Raw genomic sequence first — 9915 nt, forward strand, 5'->3', positions numbered from 1 at the left:
GTACAAGTGATGGGGAAAGAGTTGCAAGAGAAGGCAGATTTCAGCTTTCAGCTGGAGCTCTGACATTTGTGTAGAGGGAAGAAATGGGGGCTGGGTAGGAAGAGCTGAGCAGCAGTATAGCTCCAAGAAGTTTTGACCAGGTCATGGAAGGGTCACCAGAGTTTGTCGGGATCCAGCATTTCACTGGGTAGTCCCTTCCCTTCCCTACCTTGCTTGTTGACTAGAAAGAGCTGCCCTCCCACCCCGCCCCATCACCCAAAGCCACACCCTGTTCCAGTCATTTCTCAGAGTGAACAGACCTTGCTCTGCTCCCTGCAGGCAAACACTTTGGCAAAGGAAAACCACGTGACTCTGAATTTGGCCCCCTTCTTGTAACCCGAAAGGCTAGAAGGAAGGAGGTTCACAATGAACTTGAGACTTACTATTTCTGTCCTCAGGGTGGGGCTGTAGCCAGTGCTTATGGGGCGTCTGATGAGTTTCCAGTGCATTTCACTTGGTTACTTAATAGGCATTTCCAAGAAATGTATTAATGGTGCTCAAGGAAACTCCTATATCCAGACTATCACAAGTCACTCATTCAGGATTACCCCAAGAATTTGGGGCCACACCAACAAAGCATCTTACCAGTGGGCACTTTCAGTGATGTGAGGTTTTCTCTGTGGCACAAGTCAGGTGTGTCGGGTTTTAGGGCGAAGACTGACAATACAGTCACAGAACAAAATCGTGGTCTTTCCCCATCCAGAAATACCTCCTTAGACAAGCTCCATACTCATTGTAAAATCTATATTTTAACTCTCAATAGAAGGGATCACATATACTTTTATGGCCAAACAAAATTATGTTTGGGGCCTGGTAGTGGCACACCTGATTTAGTGCACACGTTAAGAGTGTACAAGGGCCTGAGTTCAAGCCCTGTTCTGTAGCTGCAGGGAAGAAGCTTCATGAGCAGTGAAGCAGTGCAGCAAGTCTCTCTTTGTCTTACCACTCTATCTTCCCTCTCCTCAATTTCTCTGTCTCTATCCAAAATAAGTAAGTCATGTATAAGGCACATAGTACAGTGTTTTACAACTAGTAACTACTCAAGAAATGGCCACTTGGAATATTCTAGAATGCACCATTGCCCATCAGGAATAACACAGCATGAGCCACATATATGAATCTTGTAGTCACATTAAAAAGGACGAAGAGGTGAAATTAATTATAATAGTATGTTATATTTATATACTTAATATATGTTTAAACTATTTCAACGTGATCAATAGAGGAAAATACTGAGATGGTTTATTTATTTTTAGGTAGAGACAGGGAAGCAGAGGGAGCATGAAAGAGACGGGTCCGGCAGTGGTGCACCAGGTTAAATGCACATAGTACAAAGCGCAAGGACTGGCACAAGTATCCCAGTTCAAGCCCTCAGCTCCCCACCTGCAGGGGGATCGCTTCACAAGCGGTGAAACGGGTCTGCAGGTGTTTATCTTTCTCTCTCCCTATTCCCCCCCCCCCTCAATTTCTCTGTCCTATCCACTAAAATGGGGAGGGAAAAAAAAAAAAGTTCTGCAGAAGTAGGACTCATAGTGCTAGCACCGAGTCCCAGCAATAATCCTGGAGGCAAAAAAGAGACCACAGCACAGAAGCTTCCTTCAACAGAGTGGGGGCTGGGTTTGAACCTGGGCTGTGCACATGACAAAACAGCAAATTATCCAAGTGAGCTATTTTGTTGGCTATTTATTTGTTTTTATTTTTATTTAATTTAGATATTTATTTATTCCCTTTTGTTGCCCTTGTTGTTTTATTGTTGTAGTTATTATTGATGTCATTGTTGTTGGATAGGACAGAGAAATGGTGACAGGAGGAGGAGACAGAGAGGGGGAGAGAAAGATAGACACCTGCAGACCTACTTCACCACTTGTGAAGTGACTCCTCTGCAGGTGGGGAGCTGGGGGCTCAAACTGGGATCCTTACGCTGGTCCTTGTGCTTTGCGCCACCTACATTTAACCCACTGTGCCACAGCCTGACTCCCTATTTTAATTTTTTTTTAAGATTTATTTATTTATTGGATAGAGACTGCCAGAAACCGTAAGTGAAGGGGGTGATAGAGAGGGAGAGAGACAGACACATGCAACCTCACGCTTGAGAGTCCATCATTCTGGCCATTGCACTGCCTCCAGGGCCGTAGCACTTGTTGTTGCTTGTTTGCTTGCTTGTTTCGTTTTTAGGTAAAAAGTGAGAAAGGGTGAGGGATAGGACACTACAGCACTGCTCCACTGCTTGTGAAGTTTCTCCTCTGCATGGTACTTTGGGGCTTCAGACCTGAGTCCTCACACATGATGAAAAGTGCACTCTAGTGGGTGAGCTATCTCCGAATCCAACCCTTGTTTCCTTTTTCTTTTATTAATATACCACTGGTTTTCAAACTTGATTTTACTTGCTGGTGTGTATTTTAACACAGCACTCTCGACTGAGAATAAGCTCCATCAGAAACCCTTGGAACACAGATGTTCAACAAATACTTACTGGATAAATGACTACACTACTGCACTAAGATTAAATATATTCTCTAAGGCAATAAACAAGTAGAATTCCGAACTTATTTATCTATTTCATTAGAGCAGTACTCAGCTCTGGTTCATGGTGGATTAAACCTGGGACCTCAGAGCTTCAGGCATGACATCCTTTTTGCATATCCATTATGTTATTTTCCCCACCCATTTAAAAATATTTATTTTATTCTGAATAGACACAGAAAGAAATTGAGGGTAAAAGCAAGTGGTCTGGGAGGTGGTGCAGTGGATAGAGTGTTTGACCCTTAGGCATGAGGTTCTGAGTTTGATCTCCATTGGCACATGTATCAGAGTGATGTCTGGTTCTTTCTCTCTCTTCCTATCCCTCTCATCAATAAATAAAATATATTTACAAAGAGAAAAGGGAGAGACAGAGGGAGAGAGAGACATCTACAGTCCTGCTTCACCACTCCTGAAGCTTCCTCATGCAGGTGGGGAGCAGAGGCTTGAACCTCTGTGGTAAATAATATATATACATTTGAGAGCAATCCAATTATAACAATTTTAACAATTCCAATTTCTGAGAGAGGTGCACTCTCGCTATTGTCAGAAGGGGGCGCCCGGAGCTAAGGAATGCGCGTAGAGGCAGGTGCTGGAACTGCTCAGGAGAAGGACTGTGGGGAAGGAAGTCATCTGGTCGCCAGGAGCCTGGAGACCGGAACACCTGACACAGAGTAAGTGACGGACAGATGGTGAGGTGCAGCTGGCCTCGGTTTGGCCAGGCTCTGTCCTTTCTGATTCTTGGCTTCTCATATTTCATCTGCAGGCTTGCTGCTAACCAGCGTGCACAATGCCTCCTTCTCTCCTCATTATGCAGCCCAGCCTTTGCTGTTGTTTACTGCTGGATGGCTTGGAGTGCCTCCTTGGGAATTCAGCAGTTTCTTTATTTCTTTTAAAGATTTATTTATGGATTGTGTGTGTGTGTGTGTGTGTGTGTGTGTGTGTGTGTGTGAGAGAGAGAGAGAGAGAGAGAGAGAGAGGGAGAGAAGGAGAGAGAGCTGATATAAACAATGCTGGGGATTGAACTAGGAACTTTATTCTTTTTTTTTTTTTTTTTTCTTCAGACAGGGACGGTTGTTATTAAACTTCCTCATGAGGAGCCTGAAATGCGGTTTGTGCCGGGGTGCTTTTAGCTGCCCTGGACGGACACGGCCCTCCACGGGGCCATGGGGTGTCTATGCCAGTTCAGTCTTGTACGAGGTACAGGCCTCGGGGTGGGTAACTCTCCCGGGAGACCCTGTGGCCAGCTATTCGGTGCCTTTGTGCTTGTCCTTGCCGGCCACGGGGAAGCGCTCCTCCAGCAGTGAGAGCTGGCTGATGAGGTTGGTGATGAACAGTGAAGGCCTCCTGGGGGCTGTAGTCCGGGTGGTCTGCACACGGATGCTGTCCTTGTGCTCCAGGGGGTGGGGGACCTTGTAGCCCATGAAGAGCACCTGCGGGTCCTTCAGCGCTGCGACTTGATGATGTTGTCCAGCGTGTGGTCTTCCTGGTTGATGGTGAAAAAAAACAGGCATTGGGGACCTTGGTGTCCTTGTTAATGGTGATCTTCTCGCCCTCGAAGAGCAGGAACGACACACCGGAGGCGCTTTCATTGCAGCGATGCGATGCTGCGGTATCCGCACTGGGACTTTATTCTTTTTTTTTTTTTTTTTTTGCCTCCAGGGTTATTGCCTGCACTATGAATCCACTGCTCCTGGAGGCAATTTTTCCCATTTTGCCCTTGTTGTTGTGCTTGTTGTAGTTGTTATTGTTGTCACAGCTGTTGTTGTTGTTGGATAGGACAGAGAGAAATGGAGAGAGGAGGGGAAGACAGAAAGGAAAAGAGAAAGACCTGCTTCACGCTTGCGAAGTGACCTCTTACAGGTGGGGAGCCAGGGGCTCGAACCCGGGACTTTATTCTTAAGAGTCCAACACTTTATTCACTACACCACTTCCCAGGCCGTGTGTGTGTGTGTGTGTGTGTGTGTGTGTGTGTGTGTGTGTGTGTGTGTGTGTGTGTATGGCCCAGTAGATGGTGCAGTGTTGGGTTTGCAGGCATGGACCCTGAGTTCTATCCCTGACACCACAGATAATACTCTAGCCTCTCTCTTCCCTCTCTCTGTAGCTCATGAAATAAGTAAAACAAACCTTATAAAAACTGGAGTGAAGTTATAGCTGGATTTTGTCCAGAGCTGATATAGTCTCTTTGCTGTTTATTATTATTTATTTATTTATTTAGTACATATCAGCTTTGGGGCTTCACCACTCCAGGCTGACTTTGTGTGTGTGGGGGGGTGGTGGTAGGAAAACACAGACTGAAACTTCTTCAGTGCAGTGGGAGCTGGGTTTAAATCTGGGTGATGTATTTATTTGGGTTGTAGGAAAAGTAAAGAAGTATTTTTTTCTGTGTTTTTCTTTTTATAAAATATTATTTATCTATTTTACTTAGATGAGAGACAAAGACAGACTAGAGCACTGCTCAGCTGCGCAGGTGGTGCAGGGGATTGAACCTGAGGGCTCATCATGTTACAACCCAGGTTCAAGCCCAACAATCATCACCTGTGGGAAGGTTCAGTGCTAAGGTGTCTTTCCCTCTCTCCTCCATATTTCTATCTGAAAAGTCAGTTTAGAGGCGTGAACCCCCAACAACAATTTTAAAAAAGGAGGGGGGGTGTCAGGCAATAGCACAGTGGTTTAAGCGCACACAGTACAAAGCGCAAGGACCAGTGGAAGGATCCCGGTTCGAGCCCCCAGCTCCCCATCTGCAGGGGGTCGTTTCATAAGCAGTGAAGCATGTCTGCAGGTGTCTATCTTTCTCTCCCCCTCTGTCTTCCCCATCTCTCTCCATTTCTCTCTGTCCTATCCAACAACAATGATATCAATGACAACAATAATCATAACCACAACAATGATAAAACAACAAGGGCAACAAAGGGAAAAAAAAAAAAGGCCTTCAGGAGCAGTGGATTCATAGTGCAGGCACCATCTCTCTCCATTTCTCTCTGTCCTATCCAACAACGATATCAATGACAACAATAATCATAACCACACAATGATAAAACTACAAGGGCAACAAAGGGGAAAAAAAAAAAAGGCCTCCAGGAGCAGTGGATTCATAGTGCAGGCACCAAGCCCCAGCAATAACCCTGGAGGCAAAAAAAAAAAAAAAGAAAGAAAAAAAAAAGGAGGGGTCAGGTAGTGATGGTTAAGTGCGCATATTACCATGTGCAAGGACCTGGGTTCAAGCCCCCTGCAGAGGGGGGGATGTTTTACAAGAAGTGAAGCAGGCCTGTGGCTGTCTCTATCTCCCCCTCTTCGGGAAGCAATAGATTCATAGTACCCACACCAAGCCCCAATGACAACCCTGGTGGCAATAGAAAAGCAAAACAAAACAAAAAGGGCAAAGAAAACAAAAAAGAACTCATTCAATTTGTCGGAATGAGATGGGGACACTGGGGACATGACTTGGGCCCTGGATTTTAAAAGATATTGCCCCACTTCCAACCACACAAGGCCATAAAAGAAGAGAGCTCTGAACAAGAAATAGCACTGCATACCACACAACCATTTATCCAATCCATTCCCTTAGAATGACAGTCCCCAGACTGACAAGAAGGAAGCTTCACTGCTGCCCTTTGCCCCTATAACCTCTACCAGATCCTCCCAGACCTCTCCGAATAAACACACAATCCAAGTGAAAACTCTGTTCAAATACCTTATCTAATTTGCTCCTCACAACAACTCTTCAAAGTAAATATTCTTATCACCCCCATTTCACAGACAGGAAACGGAAGCTCAAAAGCCTACATTGTAAAGCCTGGGAGCTGAGAGAGGGCAGAGTTCAGGCTGAAGTAGAGGTTAGACTCATCCCTCCCTCCACCTTCAGGTCACCTGCCCAACCCAGCCCAACCTGAAGAGGTGGGATCCCCTTTGGGAAAGGTCCTGGAGCACCACTGAGGGGGGGGCTGGGCCCTGCAGAGCCAGGAGCTCCCAGTCAAACCCAGCCTTGGGCTCCAGAGGTGTCAGCAAGGTCTGGCTCTCAGGAGTCTGCCTCAGTAGGATACACAGTAAGTATGATTATTACCCGCAGGATTATTATTTTTTAAAGATTTTGTTTATTTATTAATGAGAAAGATAGGTGGAGAGAGAAAGAACCAGACATCACTCTGGCACATGTGCTGCCAGGGATCGAACTCAGGACCTCATGCTTGAGAGTTCAAAGCCTTACCATTTATCTCTAGGCCACCTCCCAGACCACACTACCCACAGGATTATTCCTAATGTTCCTACCTACATGATTCCACTGCTCCAGACAAACTTCTCCTCCTTCTCTTTCTCCTCTTCCTCTTTTTCTTCCTCCTCTTCCTCCTTTTTCCTCTTCTTCCTCCTCTTCTTTTTTCCTTCTAGACAGTGGGTGAGAGGCAGAGAGGGGAGGGAGGAGAGGAATAGCAAAAGTTCCACTTACCTACATTTAAAAGTTTAAAAAAATTTTTTTAAATTTTATTTTCCCTTTTGTTGCCCTTGTTTTTTTATTCATTTTTTTAAATATTTATTTTATTTATTTATTCCCTTTTGTTGCCCTTGTTGTTTTATTGTTGTAGTTATTATTGTTGTTGTCGTTGTTGGATAGGACAGAGAGAAATGGAGAGAGGAGGGGAAGACAGAGAGGAGGAGAGAAAGATAGACACCTGCAGACCTGTTTCACTGCTTGTGAAGTGACTCCCCTGCAGGTGGGGAGCCGGGGTTCGAACCGGGATCCTTATGCCGGTCCTTGTGCTTTGCGCCACCTGTGCTTAACCCGCTGCGCTACAGCCCGACTCCCGTTGCCCTTGTTTTTAGTGTTGTTGTTGTTATTGATGTCATTGTTGGATAGGACAGAGAGAAATGGAGAGAGGAAAGGAGACAGAGAGAGGGAGAGAAAGATAGACACCTGCAGACCTGTTTCACTGCTTGTGAAGTGACTCCCCTGCAGGTAGAGAGCCGGGGTCTCAAACCGGGATCCTTACCAGTCCTTGTGCTTTGTACCATGTTCGCTTAACCCACTGCGCTACCGCCTGACTCCCTAGTTTTATTTATTTTATCAGAGCACTGTTTAGCTCTAGCTTGTGGTGGTACTGGGGTAGATAGCATAGTGGTTATGCAAAGAGACTCTTGTGCCTGAGGCTCCAAAGTCCCAGGTTCAATCCCCCGCACCACCATAAGTGAGAGCTGAGCAGTGCTCTGGAAAAAAAAAAAAAAGAAGAAAGAAAAAAAGTAACAATAATCAGAACATTACTAGCAGCTTCAAACCTCCTTTATGACTCCTCCTGGGCAGCCCCACCCCCACCCCAAAGCCACATGGCCCCTGCCTGAACTTAACTCACAGTTAGGAGAACAGATTCAAGATTCACCACCAGCCTGTGACCCTGTCCGTCCTTGCTCTTGTCATCTGGAAGGACACTGCGATCCCAGTGAGTTTGGGGGAGAGGTGACCCCGGAACAAAAGCCCATAGCAAGAGTGTTTGGAACTGTGATTTCTGTAACCTGTAGAAACTCCTCAGGATGGAGGCTCAGGGTCAAGCTCAGGCTAGGGGACACTCACACCTTCCCCTCCTTCTGTGCCCCACCCCCAGAGGAGACTCCTGAGAGCCTTGGCTGAGACAGACTCAGAGGACACCCAACCTAGCCCAGCCCAAGTCCCTCCTCTCCCTCCTCCCCTCCTTCTTTTCTTCCCTCTCCCCTTCCCCCATCTTTTTCTCCCCCTGGCTCTCCCCACTACACTTAGGGTGGAGACAGGCCCCATAGACCTCACACAATTCTTTCTTCTTTTTCTTTTTTTTTTAAGACAGAGGCAAAGAAAGTATAAAGACCACAGCACCAAAACTTCCTTCAATGAGGTGGGGCTGGGCTTGAACCTGGGTCATGTACACAGCAAAGCAGTGCACTATCCAAGTGAGCTATTCCACTGCCCCCTCCCCCATTCTGTCTTTCTTAGCAGAATTCAGGTAGCTAATACAGATACTTCGCTTTCTGTGTAAGCCTGAAACTAATCAGCATGACTGAGCTTGTACCCTAGGGCCAACATGACTACACTTCTGCCTTTTCTGACCAATGCTACCATCATTCTCCCTGCATCTGTGAGTCTAACTAGTAGAGAAACCATTTATAAGTACCACCAAGCAGTCTTTATCTTCTTCTTTTTAAAAATTAATTTAAAAAATTTTTTATTATCTTTATGTATTTATTTATTTATTGGATAGAGAGAGCCAGAAGTCGAGAGGAAGGGGGAGACAGAGAAGGAAAGAGACTGAGAGACACCTGCAGGAAAGTTTTCCCCCTGCAGGAGGGGACTGGGGGTTTGAACCTGGGTCCTTGAGCATTATAACATGTGTACTCAATCAGGTGCGCCACCACCCAGCCCCCCAAATTAATTATTTTAATTTAATTAATTTATTATTTATTTTATTTTAAATAAATTTTTTATATTTATTTATTTATTTTCCCTTTTGTTACCCTTGTTGTTTCTTATTGTTGTAGTTATTATTACTGTTGTTGTCGTTGTTATATAGGACAGAGAGAAATGGAGAGAGGAGGGGAAGACAGAGAAGGTGAGAGAAAGACAGACACCTGCAGACTTGCTTCACCGCCTGTGAAGCGACTCCTCTGCATGTGGGGAGCCGGAGGCTCGAACCAGGATCCTTACCAGTCCTTGCGCTTTGTATCATGTGCGCTTAACCCGCTGCGCTACCGCCTGACTCCCTAATTTTATTTATTTTATCACAACACTGTTTAGCTCTAGCTTGTGGTGGTACTGGGACCCTTGGTGCCTCAGGAAGGAAAGGTTTTTTGCATAATCATGTGCTGTCTTCCCAACCTTCTTTTTTTTTTTTTTTTATTTTAGCACGGTGTCCTTCAGCTCCATCCGTGTTACCCAACATGGCAGGATTTTCATCTTCCTTGTGGTGAAACATATTGCATGGAGTCATGCAACCTTACCAGTAATGCTCTTTCATCGTGGGACAGTTCTTGATAGCTTCAGTCTATGAGACCCTTATACTAGCACTTTATCACTTGAATTCTCAGGACACTTTTTTTTAAAGCTTTTTTAAAAAATTTATTTTCCCTTTTGTTGCCCTGGTTGTTTAACATCGTTGTGGTTATTGATGTTGTTGTTGCTGGATAGGACAGAGAGAAATGGAAAGAGGAGGGGAAGACAGGGGTGGGGAGAAAGAGAGACATCTGCAGACCTGCTTCACCACTTGTGAAGTGACTCCCCTGCAGGTGGGGAGACAGGACCTCGAACAGGGATATTTACATGATCTTTGCGCTTTGCGTCACGTGTGCTTAACCCGCTGTGCCACCGCCTGACTCCCTTAGAAGGACACTTCTTTACACAAG

The 9915-nt window shown here is 45.5% G+C and overlaps 1 pseudogene; it reads right to left on the reverse strand.

The window, feature by feature from the left end:
* Positions 1-3516: 3516 nt before the first annotated feature.
* LOC103124055 (DNA-directed RNA polymerase II subunit RPB11-a-like) lies at positions 3517-9530 on the reverse strand (annotated as a pseudogene).
* Between the last annotated feature and the right edge of the window lie 385 nt (positions 9531-9915).

This window comes from Erinaceus europaeus, chromosome 6 (genome assembly GCF_950295315.1).
Source record: "Erinaceus europaeus chromosome 6, mEriEur2.1, whole genome shotgun sequence".
Lineage (NCBI taxonomy): Eukaryota > Metazoa > Chordata > Mammalia > Eulipotyphla > Erinaceidae > Erinaceus > Erinaceus europaeus.